This window comes from Mercenaria mercenaria, unplaced genomic scaffold (genome assembly GCF_021730395.1).
Source record: "Mercenaria mercenaria strain notata unplaced genomic scaffold, MADL_Memer_1 contig_1282, whole genome shotgun sequence".
Classification (NCBI taxonomy): Eukaryota; Metazoa; Mollusca; class Bivalvia; order Venerida; family Veneridae; genus Mercenaria; species Mercenaria mercenaria.
In genome coordinates this window covers 12,758-34,586 of record NW_026459262.1, presented here as the reverse complement: position 1 = coordinate 34,586, position 21,829 = coordinate 12,758, and the positions used below count along the sequence as shown (strand labels likewise).

Sequence of the window (21,829 nt, the reverse complement as noted above, 5' to 3'; positions counted from 1 at the left end):
AGCAGTGTTGTTTGTGCTGCGTTGCGGCCGTAAAATATCTCCCATTACTTTTAATCAGAGCTGATATACTTCGATCTCAGATCTTTCAATAAGACATGTATGTTGTGTAAGTGTTTTATTTAATTTTCGGCTAAAATATTTCGGCTTTGATGATTCCGATACCCCCGCTTCAATAGTTATTATTGTTTATTCATCCCTTGGACATGGTGCCTGTTTTTTTCTGTCTTTAAATTGACACTTTTATGTGATAAGGAGGCTTCTTAACCTCAGATCCCCTCTCTAAATTCCAATTTATCTAGCTCTAACCATTGTTTCCTCGTTAAGGGCAAACGCATTATTTTAACTGGGACCATATCCTGCTTTTCATGGATTTGCACGTATTTATGAACTTGTGTATAAATTTTCGCAATTAGAATAAGGCGGCTACATAAATCACAGCTGAAGGTCGAAAAACTGTTCCCATTTTTCATAAGTATTCGTTTGATACAGATTATTCGCAGTAAAATACGACTGATATATTATTCGCGAATGTTGAGGAGTTTAAGCATCACTTGGATCATGATCCTTTTAAAGGAGCTGTTCAAATATGCGTTCGTGAAACTATGGCACATGTTAGTATATCTCAACTAAGCTTAAATTTCATATAACATGTTAAATGAAATAACAAACAGAAAAGACACGGTAAAAGTGAATCTCAAGAAAGGATCAAAGAAAACAGACACAAATACTCGGCAAAAATGAACACTTCAAAACCACATCAACAAATACTTGTCCAAATTGACTGAGTGCGTTAAAAACTCCCATTGTATTTTTTTAAGCGATACTTTCCCATTACTAATGTCACAACAAACTGTCATATGTTACTGAACATTTTTTGTATTTTAGCTGTGTGTTTTAATCTATACTGAAACTAGATAATGAAATTGTATCCTACATATATTTTGTAGCATTATAAAATGTTATGACAGTACTTATTATATGCCATAAAATGTTGATACAGACGACATAAAAGTTTATTGCAGAATCTTTCAAAAGTTTATGATAGAATCTTTATGGCAACCTCCGTGGTTTCAGTTGCTATATAAGGGTGTCACTCAGCCAGAGAAATTAAATTCAGCCTTTACTCTGACAGTTACAATTTGAGTTTGTCTATTTTCACGTGGACATAGCAGTTTGTGTTGTAGGTGATACAAAACGTCGCAAAAATGAAGGTTAGCGCACTTCTCGTCGTTATGCTTGTGTTTGCCATGGTGATTACCGCACCGGAAGTTGTCAGCGCTAAAGCTGCAAAACAGGAACAAAAGGACGAAAAAGCGAACAGCAATGGAGGTAAGAATTTCATCATGTATTTAAAATATTTTTAAACCCTTTTTAAACTAAACAAAATCTGCTTTCACATATTCTGCACAAAAATCAAAACTAAATGTGTCGTTGCTTAATTTAACATAAGCCTCTGACTACAAATAAGCACAAAGTAAGACACTTAATTCATTTGATTTAAAGTGCAGCTAAGAAAGTGGCGTCTTAAAATACATAAAGAAAAGTCAAATGTGCAAAAAGTACCTTATACAAACAGAAATACGAGTTTATTTTGTCTTACATATATTAGAAATTGGCTAGGTCGAACGTATATTTCATTTTGTTATTAGGATTGCCACTGATCAATTATTCAAAACATTATACTAGTGTTTCCTACTCAGCCTGATATTGTTAAGCAAAATTTAACCTGCGATTAGTTTAACAGCCAGTTAAAGTTTTGAACAACCGAAATCTGAACTTTGACACAAAATAAAGTCGCCTCAAAGAGTTTGCACTGTCAAAGGAATGAATATGGCTTGGCTAGAGGAATCTAACTGGACCACCTAAGGAACATTCCTGCAAAGTTTAACTGAAATTGACCCGGTGGTTTAGGAGGAGATGTCCTTTAAAGAAGTTGTGGAAGACGGACGGACGAAGAACGACGGACGACGGACATTCAACTATTCAATATCCTAAAACCTTACGTGAACTAAAGAATAAGCAAGATTAATTTATGGTTCTTCACACTTGCTTTCCCTTAGATTATGAGTTATGCTCCGGACAAAAAGTGTGTCGCACGCATACTTGGACGGGGTACCGTTACCATATTCCCTTGACCTGTCGAAACATGTACATTTTGTAGTATTATACTGCAAGAAGTAATAATGTTAGAAATAGAAGTTATGAACAAAACATAAACTGCTATCCCCTCCACATCTTATAGTAACCAAACTTTATAGGTAGATTGCCTGTGGCCAGTAGATGACGATGCCCTGTATTATTTTGTGTGTCACAGGTCTAGGTTACAGTTGTCTTGAGACTGAAAATGATTTCCGATCAGTAACTGAAGAATGCTTGAGTTTATTACATTTGGGACAGTGGGTCAAAGATCATGGCCAAAGGAACCTCGAGATTTAAAACGATTTCTGAACAATAACTGAAAAAAAAAGACCGTTTCTGTAAAGAAACTTTCCGGATCCATAAACTAAAAACAAGAAGTCCGGAAGGATTAAATTGAAAACTGATGTTTACAATAGACTAATTTCATGAATATTATGTGCAGTTTTGCATTTATATATATATATACTCTGGGTACTATTCCATATTTGCATTTTGATATTTAGCTTCACGTATTCCCGCCATTTGGCGTTCACGTCCGTTGTTTATATTTTTATGTGAATTATCCTAATGAAGGAGTTAGCCGAAACGTTGATGTGATAAATTACCAGACCCAAAACATTTTATACGTGTTGTTGTTGAAATACTTATAAATCGAACAATGACTGGAAATTTTTTGACCTACCATTTTAACATTTCATGGGATGACTCTTTTCTGTTTTTTTTTTACTTTTTTTATATACTGTTCAGTAGAAAAGGTTTTGACTGTTTCACTCCTAATTCAAGTAAATATTGCATGTTCACGCAGTAACAGCCATTACTATATGGGGACAGTTTATTTTGTCAGTCATTGTTCTATTTAGAATATTCCAATTCTCTGTCTTTAAATAATATCTAGGATAAATCATTATTCGCAGCATTAACGTCTAGTCTGTCCACTTCAGTTACGACATAGGCGCGTTTCAATAACTCAATAACTAAGTACTTTTGCATTTATCAAAAAAAAAAAAAAAAATGCCATCTACTTATATATATATATATATATATATATATATATATATATATATTATATATATATATATATATATATATATATTATATATGTATTATATATATATATATATATATATATTTTTTTTTTTGCACAAGAAATTAATAAAATCATGAAATCAGTATTCAGTGATTAAGAGCACAAAGCCTTAATGACAAGGACTGACACTTAAAACCAAATTTATCATTATGTAATATCTTTTAAAACAAATATTAACAAAACTCCAATTTCCTAATTCTAATTTCATCTTCTACTATCAAACGTTAGAATTATCATTCCGCAATGCTTAAACAAAATTACTTCAGGTTTTATCTGCTGTAGTTCATACACAGGTTGGAGCATTGTAGAGGCTGGCTGTTATTAAAATTTTATAAAATAATCTGTTCTGCTTTTTGTCTACGATCGGATTCTACAGTAAAGACATAATGTGCTAAATACGTAAGTTGATGAAGACTCAAAATACCGACCCACATCCATTAATGTTACCCTAATATCCGTTATTATATATATGGTCATTACTCAATAGTACGTTATATTGTATTTAGTTGTTTATATTTCATTCAATTTTAATTTCTTTAGGAAAAAAATCGTTCCGTTTCATTTGTCTTTTTTTACTGTATTCAAACTTTCACTTTAACGTAAGCTCTTATTCTCAAAAAATGTTCTTATAATGCTAAAATGTTATGTTTACTGGGAAAATAAGTTAAGCGATAACAGAATGGTAAGTATATTATACTGGGGGGGGGGGGGGGGGGGGGGGGGGGGGGAGTGGGGGCGTAATTTTTTTAATCTCAATAAGCGTCCGAGATATCCAAATTCGGACCGTTACAATTTTAACACAGTTAAAAACACATAGCTACACGTGTTAATGATATTCTCATGGAATGTCTTTAAAGCGACTTAACATAACATAACATAACATAACATACATAACATAACATAACATAACAATCACTTTATTAAATCTAGATACATGTAACATAACATAAGAGTATACATATACAATGTTCACATGTAAATAAATTTTCACATGACATGGTACCTTTTGATAAATGATTAACAGCATATTTGTTTTGTTAGTGGAGCAAGGGAGAAAGGGATAAATGCCCTACTGTATCATAAATAAATTTGTAAATGTCCATTACATATTTGAAACGGAACATAGGTATGGACTGCGTGGATGGATCGGTAATCTCATTTACAAATAGAGATGAGCAACAGACCGTGATTGCGTCACCGTCTGTGTACTTTAATACAATCAATAGCACGTGAATTTCGCAGAAAAGGGAACAATGATAGAATAGAAAGTTACAAATGCTTGTCTAAAAATAAACTACGCTGTAAACTAGGGACATTAGGTGGAAGGGGAATTAATCTAAGGTAAATTTTACATTCATAGATCTAACTGTATTTAAAAAAAAAAAGAAACAATAACATAATATACAGTCAGTGCATAGGTAGTAATGATCGGAAAAGAAAATTTATACATAACTTTATGTATACATAATTATCTCTTAAAAAACGAAAATAAGGAGAGACTTAATGCGTTGCTTAATTGTCCTTAACAAAACTGACATGAATTTGCTGAGTTTCTTCAGCTGACTTGCATTGGTACAAGTTAATAATTCTCTAAATTTGTCAGAATTCGGCCTACTGTAATAGTATCGATTAATGTACTTTCTGCGATCATCATCAAAAAATGGGCATTTTAGTAGATAGTGCTGTTCGTCCGCTACATCGTTCGAGCGACAGATTAAACATTTGCGCTCGGCATAATCTTGATCAACCCATCTACCAATTTTAAACGGGAAAATGGTGATTACCTGTCCTAACCATACTTCCGGTTAAGCTTAATAAAATAATCTTCGAGTTGGATAGTTTCTTTAAATAATAAATCATTCCTGCCTTTATTTGTGTTAAGAAGTGAATAATGCCAATTTTGCGAATTTTGTTCTAAAAGATTTTTTTTGACTGAATATTGAATTGAGTTATTTTGTAAAGTGTCCTGCTGTAGCCAGATATCATATCTTCCTACTTCATTTAAAATGTCTTTAATCTTATTGATCCATTTGGTTCAAAATTAAGTTTATTTCTCATATATTGATAGATTTTATATGACAATTTATTTTGATTTCCCGTTAAAGTCGATTCCAATAACCAATCATCCTACTCTTAATAGTTATATCGATAGGGTATCTTCCGGTTTCAGCGTACAACATATACAACGGAGTACTTTTTCTGAAATATAGTATCCTTCTTAAAAATTCACGATGAATTTTTTCTAGTATTTCTGAACTTTCATATCCCCAAATTTCCGATGAGTATAGCATAATTGGCATAATGGTATGATCAAAAAGTTTAAGTACCAAGTAAAATGGTAACTTAAGGTTATAAATTCTGCGATAAAGTAAATGTAATGCCTTTTTAGCCTGTCCTGCCAAATGTTTCCTAGTGGTTAAAGAACTTCCAGATTTATAAAAGAATGTTCCCATATTTGTATGTTTGAACAATTTCTAGAGGTCCGAAAAGTAAAATTTCTATTGTTTCTTGAACCAAGTATCAGAACTTTTGTTTTGCTGATGTTTACTTTAAGTTTCCTTAAATCACAGTACTGTATAAAGTCATTTAAACATTTTTGCAGCTTATTTGGGTCATCTGATATTAAAACTGTGTCATCAGCATAGAGAAGAAGTAATATTTTAACATAGGTTTCTATTTGGTTAAACGGATCTCCAAGTTCGATTCCATTGTTATTCTTTTCTTCTAAATAATTTTCTAAATCGTTCAAAAATAGAGAGAACAAAACTGGAGATAAGTTTTCTCCTTGACGAACTCCGCAATTACAGCTAAAAAGTCAGACATTACACCATTTTTGGATAAACAAGACTTAATATTTAAGTAGATGTTTTTTACAATTCTAAAAAATTTACCGTCTATGTTATTTTCTAAAAGTTTTCCCCACAGCCCGACTCTCCAGACAGAGTCAAAGGCCCCAGAGAAATCTATGAACAAGCAGAATACTTTTTTATTTGATTTTCTGAGAATTTCTATCAGCGAGTTCAGGGTAAAAATGTAATCAATTGTCGAGTGATGCTTTCTGAAACTGGCTTGATTTTCTTTAATTACTTTATTATCTTCCAAAAAGTTATTTAACCTATTGTTAAGGATAGAAGTTAATAGTTTACTAACACAGCTAAGTAGGGTTATAGGCCTATAATTCTCCGGTAATGAAGAATCCCCTTTATCTTTAAATATTGGTAGTATAATACCTCTATACCATTGCGTAGGATATACACCAGTTTCAAATACACGATTAAATAATGCAATATACACTGGTAATAGTTTATCGGCAGAAGATTTAATATATTCATTAATCATACCACCTATTTCTGCAGCTTTACCATTTTTCAGGGCTTTAATGCACTTTTTAATTTCTTCACTAGTTATATTAGAGTTTAGAGAACTATCATTTGTTAAGTCTATATTACGAATCGCATCTAGGTCATCATCATCACCGTGATTATCGTTTTCACTTGCTTGTTTAAAGTAGTCATGCAAAGCCTTTAAAGATGGGGTTTCTACTGATTTATTAATTCGAACTTTATTTAAATACCTCCAATAATCTTTTGGAGACCTACTTTGTAATTTTCTTAGTTTTAATTTTTTATTTCTTTTATATATATATTAAGGTTTAGCAGTATATCACAAAACAACAGATTTTTTTTAGAAAATGAACAGCATCTTGACACACAACTTATCTGTCCAATACATATTTTACAGTTCTGTCCCACAGAGTTGGATACTTAAAATATTCTTAATGAGTTGTCCCCCTTTAAATAAGAATGTCATTTGTAAAGAAATAAATGTAAACAAATGTCAAAAACGAAGTTTTACCTAGTTATGTAAAGTTTATACACTCGCACGATGTTGCAAATGCATCAAAACGAAGGCATGTAACAGCTTTTAAAAAATGGTGAGTTTTTAAAGGCGCTGAACTGTCCAGAAGTGTGGCCCCTTCATGCAGTCCCTTTCCGGAATTCAATACATATATGAGTAATTTGACAATGGTTTTGTGGAATAATGTAAATGTTTTATACGCTGTTAAATTTTCATGTAAAACAATGCTTTCTTTCTATGATTTGATGACGTTCGAACTTTTTTCTCCGAACCATGGACCTATACCTTAATGTATTTATTCATTATTTTCTTATAATTTTTGCATGCATTATTAAGTATTAATCTATTTTCCTCTGAAGGATATTTACATGTACTATACTTTTTACGATGTTTATTGTAGTATTTTCTCGCTCTCTGAACCATACCAAGGTGTCCCATTTTTGTAAACAGACATATCACCTTGTCTTGTTGATTTAAACGAAATTTTTGCACTGTTCAAGTAAATCTTATTTAACTGCTCTGTAATGCTATCTAATTTTCCTTGAATATTAACTTGATCAGTACATGTATTTTCGATCTGCTCCAGTAATTCATTTATACTAGTATCTGATATATTACATACAAAATTATCTGCTAGCCTACTGTCCCATTTTGGTACACTAATTTTATTTTTCACATTTTTAATCTTAACTTCGTGCTTAATATTTAATACACAGTGCAGTAATGAATGGCCATCAGAATGTAAGGTATCTAGGTCAACAATGCTAAATTCGTTTAATAACTTGTATCCCTTTAAAGAAGTCAGAACATAATCTAAACTGATCTATTTCTGAATGTCATTTTGCCAACATTGCTGTCAGCGCCACATCTACCATTACATAAAACAAGGTTATTGTTCTTGCAAATATCTATCAATTTAAACCCGTGATTATTTGTTTTCTTATCCCTTGACTTTCTGTAAATTGGGATTTTATGAAAAAGCAGTTGCGCTCTTTGGGCAATAAACTAGGCTGCATCATTATCAATTCCAAAAGAGTTTATGACAAGGCCCTGAAATATGGGGCATTTTCGGTAGGATCCACCTAACACCTAAACACACCCAAAACTACATCAAAACATCCTAAAACTAACTTAAATGTAAAAAACCACTTTAAACGATACACATTAAAAAATAAAACAATCAGAATAGATGTACAGTTTAAATTAAAAGTTCAACGGGGTTTCATAAAGTAATTTTACATGAATGTAGTCCCATATGCTTTTATAATAAAAACGAGTGGCTAAAAAGTAAGCACGTTTGATTTCTTTATAAATCTATTTATTGTTACCATTACATATAATAACATATGTCCATGGTAATTTAGTCACTGTGTGGTTAGTGATAACAGGCTTAAAGTATTCAGCCACAATTCTTAGTGTATTATCAAAGTATATATTAATGATAATTATAATATGACAAACCATGATCATTTTTAACAGTGCATGCTTACGGTGATGCAAAGTGCTTACGGTGACGTAACTTGAGTCAGCCGTTCTGAAGTAGCCGACAGATATTATGTAAGGTGTTAGAATTGAATATATTATATGGCTGAAGCGTGTTTTAATTGATATAAAAACTCATAAGGATAATGTAATATAAATAGTTTGAGCGGCCAAAAGGATTTTCATCTTTGCAGTTTTCGAATCCCTCGTCGTTGACTTGTTTATAATTATGTTTACAGTCTGTCTACATTTTATTTTCTGATGAAGAAATCATAAATTGAAGTAATTCATAAAGTTTCAAAATGTTTCCGAAAACCCTTTTAAATTAAAACATTATTTCGGTGAACAATAAATACAAAATGTAATTTGAACTAGGTTACATTATACTAATTCCGTTCCTTCTGTATTTCATATAATCAATAAGATATTTAAACCTCATTTTGGTAATTAAGAGCATTTCGATGATATGAAAACCATGCATAGCCAGTTGGTATAACATGTCTTCTTACCAAAAAATTAAGAAAATATTGAGATGTTATGGTGCATACAAGAAAAGTATCTGTTCAGACAAACAAAACACTCACATGAAATTCGCTGTTTAGAAATTTCGGCTGTGTAGACAGTTTCTCAATGTATAAAACTAAAACCTGCAAATTTACAAATTAGTCTAGATCTTTTCTCAATACAATAAAAATAAAAGTAAGCTAAAAATGAAACTGCCACATCCTTATATGCCTAAAAATGACCATATTTCATCAACAAAATAGAACTACATTTTGGACTTCACTTAGAAGTAACTTCCTATTTGGTGTAAACAGTTCTTTAAAAGACTTAATTTTTTGACATTAGAAAGAAAAAATACAAAGTGAACAAATCTGACTAGATTAAAACTGGAATTACAGAATGAAACCTTTTAAAACCCAATACATTAGACCAACATATTTATACCAAATAACACTGTTTCTCAATCAGATAAGGCGAATAAAAAACGAGATCTTTTTTATTTTAAAGGCAGAAAACGTTCTCAATAATTAGCCGATTTTAATAAAATTATAAAAGCGCCTAAATTACAATAGCATTTGCAAGCTGGGTGCCAGCTATTGCAATACATAAATCCAAAGAGACTCTTTCTAAATAAAACTTGGCTTTATTCGTGTAACTGCTTCCTGGTATACCAGCATTATGTTCTTCACAGTTTCAGTTATGTTGGGCGTGCCAAACGGACTGTTGATTATCTTTTACAAAAAGTTAACCTTGCACAGGTAAAAAGGTGTATGTTTCACATTAACCAAACGTGTTTGGAAGACAGGACCTTTAACCAAAAAGCAGTGGCGGGTCACAAATCTAAATGTTACCTTTGCCTTTTTTTTCAAAATGATAGTATTTTGGAATGAACGTGGCTATCTTACAGGAATGGCATGTAGTTAGATGCTTATGTACGCCACAAAATGTGAAAAAGGGCATTTTCATTCTCATGTGCCGAAATATAATGTATTTTTATATTTCAGTAGACAACTGAAAAACCTGATTTAAGTAATTATACTTTTCTTTCAGATCAGAAAACAGTGGTTGAAAAGCCAGACCCCGGTAAGAATAATCAAGAAATCTTATCTCTAATAGTATATGTAAACAAATGGCGAAATGTAAAATGTGGTTTGTAAAAAATGCAATATTGATTAACCTGCTTAAAACTTTTACAATATTATTTGAGAAATTAAATAGTATTTTTCTATGCCAAAATTAGCACTTGAAGTTGTGTTGGTCCACATGGACATATCGCTGGGATGTTAAATTGGTTTAAAATTTATTTAAAAATATTTCTATTATACATAGTTTTCTGTATGCCGACACTAATCGCTAAAATGAGGTCTTAATTAGGTGTTTTGACAAGATCTCCCCGGTCTGGGGCGCAGCGCAATTTGTTTTAATTATACACACAATGGGATTGCGGGGCCCCAAGGACCCACTCATGGTGATCCCCCTGGAAATATCTGAAAACTTATATGTAAATACATCGTATTTTGATTTTGAGCTATTTATGAGTGTTCTTCCTGCAAGTATCCCATTGGTTTTATTTTGCATCATTAGGTTCAAAAGAAACATTTCCCTTATTTTACGACATGGGACACGATAATTTTGAATCCTTACGCGTCATTTGTCCGTCGTCCCTCTGGGTTCAAAACCTCTTTAGGGACATTAAATTCTTTCATATGAGGTAGTTATCCGGACGGCTTATAAAGGGCACATATACTGAATAAAAGAGCCAAGTCTCCAATTGATGTTTTGTCAGTATCATAAATCTTTCTTAAAGTACTTTCCTGAAAATAAGCATATGTTTACAACAGTACATTGTGGAGAACTTCAAACTCCAAGAATGACGTCATATTAATTTACTCATTTTACGACCACAGCTATCTTTGAAAGTCACAAGTCACAAAATCATGTGGCTTTCATATTTATGCATTTTATTTTTTAAACAGTCAAAATCTACATCTCTGTATTCTTTTAATGACATTCACCAGTTTCGAAAAACACGAATTTTATTTTTTAAAACTGGGCTGTGGTATGAACGAATTATATATTTGCGTGATTCTGTATTTTGAAGCTTTTTATGAATACGTTAACATGTTGGTCTAAGTGTATGCTTTATTTCAAAAATATCATTCAATAATATTGATGTTAGCAAAATGGTAAATGGCGGGCTGGCTGTTTAGTTCAGCATATTAAATGTCTTCTTCTACCATGACAGCAGCAAAGTAGTCATTTAACCTTATTTGTGTCTTAAAGTCCGACAAAAAGTACCCGTATAATTACACAGTCATGTCTTAGACCAGTCTAGTATAAAACTCCTGTTCTTGTCACTTTCAAGGTATTTCAACAGTAAAGTTGAGGAATATTATTCTGTATTCTGGCCCAATAGCGCATAATTAAAACAAATTTGAGGGGAAGCGAACTATCATCGCAAAACACCCATTTAATTTAGCTTTTTGTAAGTTTTATGCTAGAGTTGCTTTTACATGAATTGGCCCTTGTTATACGATATGAAGAATCCATAAAAGTATATCATGCCTTTGTCCTAACAGTCGCTGGCACCAACCAGTCTGCAGATAACGTAAAAACATGCATTATTCCTTCACCGCCTCGGTAGCCTAGTGGCAGAGCGCCCTCTTCGAGTGCGGGAGGTCGTGGGTTCAATCCCAGACCTTATCATACCAAAACGTTAAATATAGGACTAGTAGCGTCCTCGCTTGGCTGCTAGGACTGGTCAGCCCGGTGTCAGAATAATGTGATTGGGTGCGGTATCATGTCACGTGTCTACAGCGTGATGTTCCATTGAGGCAGCACTATAATGTTGGGCATTGCGCTCACTGCTTCCAGTAGACACTATCGTTTAAATGACTGAAAAAATGTTTAAAAAACGCTAAGCATGCACGCTCGCAAGCACGCACACACACACGCATTAGAATATAGAAGAAAAACAAGCCTGTTAAAATGGAAATTGATATCTACCATGAGGTGATCTCAATTTAAGGTCAGTCTTAATGCAATGGTGTTCTGTATTGCCATCGCTGAAACAACTTCGTTAAGATATGTTGTCTTTGGTCAATTATTGTTGTATTTGCAAAATAGTAAAGCCAGTATAAAATCATCTCATTAATGACTAATAGTATTTTATTAATTTTAATTTTAGGCTATTTATTTAAAAGCTCCATCGTCTTTCATTATTTAATTGCAATGTGAATCACAAAAAGGAACGAAAAGACATTTTCGTTTCAATGTAAAATGCGCCTCCTTTAAACCTTAAAAGTGTATTCTATATGAATAAATCATCGCTGCCAACCCGGCCAAAGTAAAGTTCTAATTGCCTATGTGTCCTCAACCAAGTAATCGCAATGCATGATTCTATTTCACAAGGCAGGAGACATATGATACAGAAACTCCCGTTTACTTAACCCACCAGCCATTGCAATTTGAATTCATCAAAAGTTCTTTCCAATTATTCAAGAGTAATCCTATTTTCAAACAGCGCCAAAGTTTTCTTCCATTAATTATACCATCTTGTGATGAAAACACGTTACTGCAAAGTGTTACTTAATGATTCATCATCTGTATTTGTAATCAGATAATACCAGTCATGTTATTTTGGTGTACCCTTTATCTTTGATTAAACTTGAACAAAAACAAAATGGCATGTTTTTGTGTCAAGAACGGATCCTGATATTGGGCGTTTTGTCTTAACAAACAAGAAGTTGTATCGCTTTTCGGCAGAACTTATTATCAAAATCAAATGAAGGATTCTGATATTGGCCTTGAAAATTCTTGTCTTGACGAAGCAAAGTATTGTCGACTTAATCCTCGTATAACTTCGGCAGAGAGTGTAGAAATACTGTAAATATCATATAGTTAATTACTATAATTCGAGTTATATCTGATGTATATTTTTATTTCAGGGAAACAAGTGTTTTATCCAGGAAGATACTGATGAAATATTCAGGTATTCAGTTCAATGTTTTTTAGTTTTGTTATACTCAGCGCCATAAATGAATTGTCAGTTTGCATTTGCGTTTATTTAAGAGAAATCAGAAAAATCGGTTTGAAATGAATGGTCATACAATATATAAGTATTTACAGAGCCACATAGTACAAATGCTTTTGGTTGTGTAGTACACTAATACATGCATATTTAAAAGATAAATAAAACTTACCATGTCTAAGTTGATATGGAATTTCAAAAGTGGTCGAGATGAGCATAAAAAGTGTTACTACCTAACATTTGATTTACTTTTTACTTGAAGGTCAGAATATTCTTTTTTCAGAGTAAACCAAAGATAATTTCACTTTTTTTTAAAAGAATATTTTTGTTATTCAATAAACGACAAGCGTGATAAAGAAGTAAGTTTTGTTTTGAGTAATTTAATTACTTTAATAAGTAGAATAGCTAAATGCAAGTCTCTTTAATTGAATCTTGAAATAAGAAGCAGTTTGAATCAAATTATAGTTCCTGAATTTGAGCACTGTCATGTACTTCTATAAGCATAATGGTTATAAAACGTCTGCTCTTTATGTACATATATACAAACTATATGATTGATACTTAAAACTTAAATTAGCAGTAAGGGGCATAGCCAGCCAGAAATGGAAGTTAAGGCATTAAATTGGGAGGGGGGATTCGGATGGTAAATGTAGCTCTGGTGCATTTTGATGTATATTTGGAGATGTAATCTCCCATTTCGGAATGCCCGCGAAAATCATGCACAGGTCCACGTCTATGGACCTAATAGTTAATAGCTATCCTGTAGACACCAGTGTGGTTTATCTAATGTAAATTAAAGCAAAAATGTCTGATAAAGTTCGCTTATATTTTTTAATGATTGCTAACTGTTTAGACCTAATGCAAGGTACAAGCAGTTTGGTTGGTATAGAAAGAGAGAAGAAGCAAAATATATTAACTAAGAGCTAGTGGGTCTCCTGGACTTTAGCCTAATATAAAATTACGTATATCTGGTTTGCAGTGCAGCGAGCAGAAATTTTGTTTTTAATTGTCTCAGGTCTGATTTGTAGGCTTTCCAAAATATATGCTTGCCGTTTTTAAGGTTGGATACACCCTTTAATCTGATAGTGTATAGACAGTATTACAAATATGTATGTACATAAACCAGGGTATACGAGTTTTTTTTTTCGAAGTTGGGGCCCAGGGTTGGGGAGACTGCGGGAGTGGAGACCCCGTCATGCAAAATGTCGGTTTTCAAAGAAAACATATTCTGTCATCACGTGTTTTGTGTTTTTGTTATCAGAAGAAAAGCTTGTATTTTAACTGATTTTTTGTCATGAAGAGTTAAACTTTATAGATATTGTTATATCATTTCTTTTGGTTTCTCTGTTTAAGATTTGTTTTCAATAAAATGGTCGGGTGCAATCGCGTGCCTGGGCAATATGCAAGAAAAGAGTTATGCTTCTTCTTGGCCTTCTTACTCATCTTCATTGATGACAAATAAATTATATAGTAATATATATGTATATTTAATTTCAAAGCTATAGCAAGTATTCAGGAAAAATAAACGTAAACAAAACAAAAGCTACTGGAAAAAGACAAGAGAGAGAGAGAGAGAGAGAGAGAGAGAGAGTTATGGTTCTTCACCTCCTAATAAATCTAATGATAATAAACAAGTGTACAAAGTTTAAAAGATTTAGCTCCAATACTTCAGACAAAATGCATATTAGACTGACGGCTCTTTGTCTACATACTCACCTAATTATGATAGACAAGTGGGCAAAGTTTCAAAGCTATATTTATTATTGTTTTTAAGAAAAGATTGACCTAAACAAAAGTTTAAACCGACGCCGACGAGCAGGTGAGGGGTCCTCCTCCCGGAAAAGTTTGAAATTTTGCATATCAAATCCTGAATTCTAAGAAGATTTTAACACTGAAAAGATAGCGGTGTGTTACTCTGCCAAATTAGCTTCGAAAAAAAAAGAAGATATTTTTTGCGTAGGAATTTGTACAAGGGTGTTATACCCTTGTAGGAAGTGGCTCATCAATGATTATTTTAAAAGTCAAATACAAAATTCTAGTGAGTTTTATGGATAGAATTATCTGTATATTCTTATCAATAAGAAGGAAACATATATACACACGAAATGTGGGGCTTGCCTCCCCCACCTCCCTGCTTCTATGCCTAAGTAAACAGTTAAGGCTACTGTTCATACATTGAAGTTATCAGTAAAACATAATGTTATCAAAATTACATCTTCTACATCCAAAAGTTTGACCTCATTTTCACATATAATTTCATTATTTTCTATATACTCCCGTAATAATTTACTTGTAAAGGTATTTACTTTAACCTTTACAAAACTGTTTGGAAGATAGTTTAATAGCAGTTGGCATGCATTTTCTGTTAATAAAATGTGTTAAGAGATCCATAAGCTCTTAATTTAGCTAAAAAAGCTTTTGACATGTTCATTAGCCCTGCTCCTTAAATGGTTTCCTCAAGGAATTTTCTAGACGTAGTAAGGTTGTCTGACAACCATATGATGACCTAAAAGCAGATGGGAATGGATGGAATATGTTGCTAAAATATTCAATAAGATGGCCGCTAATTATTCTCTCATAAATGGACATTGTGGGTGAAACAGGTACTAGTCTGTAATCCTTTTCTATGAAAGGGTTATCTTTTTCATAAATAGGGGCAAACCTGGGATTGTTTTAGCTTGTTTTGAAATTGACCTTTATCTATGTTGTAATTTGCTCAATAGCAACTGGTGCTGCAAGGTTAGTTTGATCTGCTTTAATTATTTTTGGAGGCTTGAATCAACACAGGTTGCCATTTTGTTTATGCATTTTTCTGTGACGTTGAAGAAATGAAACTTTGTTGCGTTGATATTACCATCTATTGCTTTGATGCTGGGGTGCTCCATATTCACTAGAGTGCTACACTCATTTCCTTTGTTTTTAACTCGACTTTTCGAGCTATTGCACTTGCACCGGCGTCGGCTTCGCCGTTGCCGTTGGTTTATGTTTTTGATAAAGTCAAACATTTTTACTTAAAACTTAAAATAGTTATTTACTATTAAAGTAATAGAAACAAGGAGAAACAATCCCCATAACTCTATTTGAATTTTGACAGAGTTATGTCCCTTTTAAGGACGTATGCTAGAATTTGGTGCGAAAATTTTCCCAATAACAGAATTTCTTCAAACTTTGGATATTGAAGGACAATCATCTAAGAAACAAAAAAAAAGCAATAAAAATCATAGGTCACCGGTATCAAAAAAGAGTTATCTGCCCTTAAAAACGGAATTTCCCCCAAAAATGACGTTTTCAAGGGCAGATAACTCTTTTTCGAATCCGGTGACCTATGATTTTTATTGCATTTTTTTGTTACTTACATAATTGTCCTTCAATATCCAAAGTTTAAAGAAATTCTGTTATTGGGAAAATTTTCGCCCATCTCATTTACAGGGAATTCTAGCATACGCCTTTAAACTTAGAATTGTTTGGTTAAAGTTTTATAAAGTTTTTACTGGCAAAGCTCTAATTCAGAGTCAAGCGCTGAGAAAAGTCTAGCTTCCTTTCTTACGGACGGCTCTTGTTTGCTATGTTGTCATGAAATGAGTTTAGTTTCTTAGATGCTATGTTTTGATCAGAAATCAGATAATTATTTTCAGTGTCTTAAACGGTATTTGACTGCGCTGACTTTTTGGACAGAAAAAGTTTGATTGTAGGTCAAAGATCTTTAAATCTTCTATATTCTACGCTAATTAAACTTTCGTTTCGAGGTGTTTCATTATGAATTATAATACAAAATTCTACCTCTGCGCTTCAGAAAATTGTATACGTGTGCTGTCTGAAATTAAATTGTACATACACGGGTCTTGTAGATATCGCCGCAGGTCCATACGCTGTTATTTTATTTACAGTGCCTTTGGACCTAGCTTTATGTTACTTGTTAGTTTGTATGGATATTATTTAAGCAATTTTCAAGTTGGTAAAATATGATAAAATCAAGTTATTTAAATCAGATTCGGCCTTTGCCGTAAAGCAAGCGAAAACACAGACAAAAAACCCTGACTTTAATGTTCTAAAGTATACTTAAAATCGTTATTTTAAAAATGTACTTTATACAATAAGTTTGGTAAAATAATTAACCATCGTTGCCTAAATATCAAAGTAACTCGTTTCTAAAACCTGTTTCTAAAATTGACCAGATTGCTAAAAAACACACACAGCATATAAAATCTAGGTATTTGAAATGTTAATGTGCTGTATAAGGCAAAAATGATATCTGGCGAGGGGGCAAAATACAGTGTGTCTTTTTCAGCAATCTCTGTTTTGAAAGCTCACTTGATTTTTCCTTTCTTTAGAAACTTCAACAACATTGACTTCTGCTGAATTGTTATACTGCTACTGTGCTATATTAATGTCGCACAGTCGACCGCGACACCAAGATAACACGAAGCGACAGCACGACAATACGATGCGATATCATGACAATATGATGTGACAGCACGAAAATACGATGCGATATCGCGATATTAATGTCTTGTTGTCGCGTCGATGTAGAGAAACCGTTTAATATATTGATATGTTAATAGGTTGTCAATAATTTCAAACATTTCAGCGAGTATCTAATTCTATTGTTATCCTATTAACAGCTTATTTGTATTTTTAATTGATATAATAACTTTAAAACTACAGTTTGAGGTTTCAAAACATACATGAGTTATCAATACAAGCTTTAAAGCCTCTATTCCTTGCGCCAAAATATTTCAATTATACGCCAATGTAATGTATTTTTTATTTTCAGTTTGTTAACAGGCAAACAAAACGGACACAAGGACACATGGACAATGGAAAAGTGAAATGGACTTGAAATTGACTTTTATGTTACACGGAAAGAGCTCTTTCAAATAATAAAATTGTGGCAAAAGTACACTTTTGTTTTATGTGTAGTCATAATGTACACATCTGAATTAACGACTGTAGTCGCATATCTTACATGTATTTATTCTGTTAGGCAATGTTTATTAGTTCAAGCTATACAAATAACAACATTAAAATAAATCTAGAATAAAGTGTAACAATTAATCCTATTTATTATATACTAAGGGCTTTTGTGATGGAAACACAACTTGTATTTCACTAATGACTACAAAACACTGTGTTAAACTCCCATCGAATACGGAAAAAATCATTCAATGGTGGGTCTACTTATTTTAGTTGCGTCAGTTAGTTTGCCGTTTACAACTAGTTTTCAGCCTCATTTTGACTGATGTAACAGTAGATATTGGTATTTGTATATAACAAAAAAGGTTATTAAACAGTACCTTGATCTGCAATGATGCATTCGGCTCTCGTGGATCTTGCCTGACCGGAACACATCATTGGATCTCGACCGTACTAAAACCACTCGAGCCGGATACAACATTGCAGATCAAGGTACTGTCATAATATCCCTATTATATAAACGTCTCCAGTCTGCATACCAAAACATAACATTTTGTTGTATCAAAAATACAAGCATCATTATGTTTACAGAAGATAAACAGTTTGCATTATTTGAACAGTGTCATCACAGATACACTTCCCTTTAGACAAGGAATAAGATACATTTGTATATGGTTCAGTGATAAGAGGACTGACAATACAACCAACGTTCGTGAGTTCGAGCCCCAGATCCTCAAAACTTAAATTAGTGTTATCTGTTCATACAGAAGCTCAGTATATTGGCAATTTACGCCTGACATGCAAAAGAACCAGGCTCTTCCGCTGTTCCTTGCACTTTCCTTAATACATAAACGTATTGTTTTATGATGGAGTCACATGTATGGTTAAGCTGACGACTTAATGTATATGTAGATAGATACATACCAACAGTCTAGACCAACTGCTAGTGTATGATTAAATATCGCGTTAAATGATTGCAGATAGAGTGAAATAAAAGACATTTTAATATTCGAATAAATGTTCAACTTAAAATAATCGTTCGATGGAAACATCATAGATAAATTAATAAATTAATGCAATTGTAAAATTTTCTACAAGTTTCTAGCAATAAAACAGACCCCCAGCCGATAGCACTTTTACTTATTTTTTTTGCCTCTGTAGGCAATTTGTTCATACAATTTCTCCATGAAATACCGCCCTTAAAACATAGGTACGAAGTTAAAAAGCTTCGAAATACATGTAAATGACTACACACACGCGGGCGCGTGCGTGCGTGCGTGCGTGCCTGCTTGTGCGGACATTTGTATGTATTTCAAAGCTTTTTAACTTCATACCTATGCTTTAAAGGTGGGCAATCATATTTGCTGGGAAAATTTTGTGCAAAAGAAAGTTTACCTATAAAAGATGGGGAAAGTCTCTACACTCTACAAAAGAATCAGATATTTGTTGATTTCAGTAGGAAACGGTATAAAAGACATAAGTGTAAGTTACGCCGACAGCGGTATCCCCGTCTACTTCTAGAGCGCGGGCATGCTTTGATTTTCAAAGCTCCGCCTATAAACATTGTCAGCTGCTAAAAAGTTTAAACATATTTTATTCCAAGTATTACATATACAAATTAAAAGCATACATACTATTTATAAGATAAGCAGGAAAGGATAAGAATGAAAGACTAATAGTCTAACAGAATTCTTCTCCTTGAAAGTTTTAAATACAGTTGAATATCGTTACCTCGATATCGTTTAGCTCGATACTCCGGTTAGCACGATGTGTTTGAGTCGGTCCCGATTTTTCCTTATTCATTTTAATGTAATTATTTATCATTACCTCGATATGCTTAGCTCGATATTTTGTTTAGCTCGATAAGATTTTTCAGTCCCGTCAACTTACCTGTACTGGTTTTATCCCTGGTTTCGTCGATATCACACTTGTCAAAAAATATCGATGTTATTTGTAAGATGTAAAAATCAACCTATTGTTGTCCGGCGATATATTAATCATACTCAAGTTAGTTTGTGTGTTTATTTTGTTTGTTATTTAATCTTTAATCCAATTTAAATGTAAGGAAGTTTGCATTTAATTCCCAATAATTACTCTTATAAAATACAGTGCAAGCAGGAAAGCTGCTTTCCGATGTAACAACTAATTTGGATGAAATATTTTCTGTTTGAAGGAGTAAAAATCTGCCATTTAGGATTGAGTAACAATATGCATATTTAACTGGCAAATTTTCGCTATCGAAGCACAGTCAAAATAGCTACTCAACTAGGAACTTTACAGCTGCATTCAGACTTGTTTAGGGAAGGAATAAAAATGCTAATGTTTAAATGTATATTTTGAAAAAATAAAAAGTGTATGTATATATTTAATTTAGATGTTTTATTTGTCAATAAAATTAAAATCGTATTTACGTTTTATATTATTTCTTTCCCCTTTCAAACCTTCTGAAAAAAAACATGGATATAATGACAATACAGACGTCCGACACAAGTACAAAGTAGTCATAGATAGTCGATATCGTTACGTCGAACTTCTGATACGTCGATGCAATTTTTACAGCCCCTTGAATATCGAGGTAACGGTATTTGACTGTAATATAATCTGTATTAACACCAAACTAATTCGTATCTCGAGTGATATTGTATGCTTATTTATACAAAATGTATACGTTATTATTTGTATATTTTTCTACGAGGTATGTTGAAAATACTCTAGGGCTAGCGCACTATTCTTAATAAAAAATCATTGATTATATTTTGTGAGCTTGGAGGGGGCATATCAAGCCCATTGAGACTTGGACATTATCCAGTACACTTATGTTGAATCCTTACTATTTAGAGTACAACCATTAATTACAACCCATACCAGGATGTACAATAGGTACAGGCAGGGATAGAGGACGGACCGGAAGAGGGTCCAGGAGTCAGACTATTCGTGGTCGAAGAAGAGCCCGTGGAAAGAGAACGCAGAGGGGAGACAGGCTAGATGCTGACAGGACATTTTCTGAAGATGAGAGAAAGAGAAAAGCACATATGTTGTTTTTGTTAGCAACTTGATTAATGAACATAATTTCATATCTATAATATATCGATAGCCTAGAGGTAGAGCGTTCGCTTAGAGTGCAGGAGTTCGTGGGTTTGATGTACAGCCGCATCATACCAAAGATGTGAAAAATGGTACCCGTAGCTCCCTTGCTTTGCGATCAGCATTTTACGGGAACCTGGCTTCTCGTGTCTCATACCCTCGTGTAAAGAGTGATTAATATAAATTGTAGAACTTGCTTCACAATCGACATAAAATAAATTAGTATAACCTATATCGCTTTTCATCTACATTCTAAAAAGCATATTTAAGATATTTATATTAAATAAATTCTGTGAAAAGATCCCTTGGAAGCATAAAACGCAACAAAGTAAAACAAATGCAGACATTTTTGATTCAGCCTTTTCATGAGAGGTTACATCCCTGACGCCCCCTAACGGAATTCCAAGCATATTGAACAAGCGGTAATTTATCGTCCATCGTGCACCAGTCACATTGTCTCAATATTTCATATTGCAGAGACACTTCAAATATTTTATGCTTTCGTCAACGTTACAGAAAAAACTTGCGTGAACTTCCCTAATGAACATCCAGTCTAGAGGTCACAGCAGTGTGCTCATGTTAGGCGAAATGTAAACAAACAAAAAAAAAAAAAAAAAAAGAAGAAGAAAAAACAGAATGCAAAATATTCTCACTTATACAATAAAACTCGAAATGATGAATGAAATTCATCCTAGAAATAAATTTGAATTTGAAGTCATAAATCGGTATAC

At 32.9% G+C, this 21,829-nt stretch overlaps 1 long non-coding RNA gene across 1 annotated transcript; it reads left to right on the top strand.

Moving 5' to 3' along the window:
• The first annotated feature begins 1,100 nt into the window (after positions 1-1,100).
• On the top strand, positions 1,101-18,000 carry LOC128551588 (uncharacterized). The gene is made up of 4 exons (XR_008368840.1): positions 1,101-1,329; positions 10,121-10,153; positions 13,018-13,061; positions 17,875-18,000. It is a non-coding gene; the product is annotated as an uncharacterized LOC128551588 (long non-coding RNA).
• Positions 18,001-21,829: the final 3,829 nt, after the last annotated feature.